Source organism: Hyla sarda, chromosome 11 (genome assembly GCF_029499605.1).
Source record: "Hyla sarda isolate aHylSar1 chromosome 11, aHylSar1.hap1, whole genome shotgun sequence".
Lineage (NCBI taxonomy): Eukaryota > Metazoa > Chordata > Amphibia > Anura > Hylidae > Hyla > Hyla sarda.
The window spans coordinates 101,648,075-101,648,739 of NC_079199.1; positions in this window are offsets into that span (position 1 = coordinate 101,648,075).

The window sequence follows — 665 nt, forward strand, 5'->3', positions numbered from 1 at the left end:
TCTGCCCCCCCCCCCCCCCCCCCCCCCATCTATATGGTAGGGTGTTCCCGTTTCCCTCTTATTTATTTATTTTTTTTATAAAATGCGACTCCTAAAGCCAGATAAAGCACAATATTCTGCAACCGATCCTGCATGCACCAATACGATGATTTACTGCTCTCAGCCTCCCTTGTTACATCCTTTCATCCTTATCTGTTTATTTGCTGCCCATGGTTAGTTTGAGCAAACTTTTGAAAGCAAATTGTTCAGTCTGAATCAGACTTTTTTTCTTTCTATATTACATTTAATAGATTCCTTAATCCACATGCACTGCGCCTAACTGGGTATCTTTTAACCTGCACTATACAGCAGGCCAATGCTACTGTACACGGCATTGGCTTGCTGCTGACTGCCACAGGGTTTCCTGGGTAGAAGCAGACAGTTTTTGACAGAAAGGTAGAAATCTTTGCTAATTTATTGACAAGGAAAAGCTAAAATCTTGCAGGGACATAAGTATTCAGACCCTTTACTATAACATGTGACATAAGTATTCATACCTTTTTATTCAGGACTTAGTTGAAGCCCCTTTGGCAGTGAATACAGCCTCCAGTCTCCTTGAGAATGAGACCACAAGGTTTACACATTTGGATTTGGGGATGTTCGGCCATTCTTTGCAGATCGTCTCT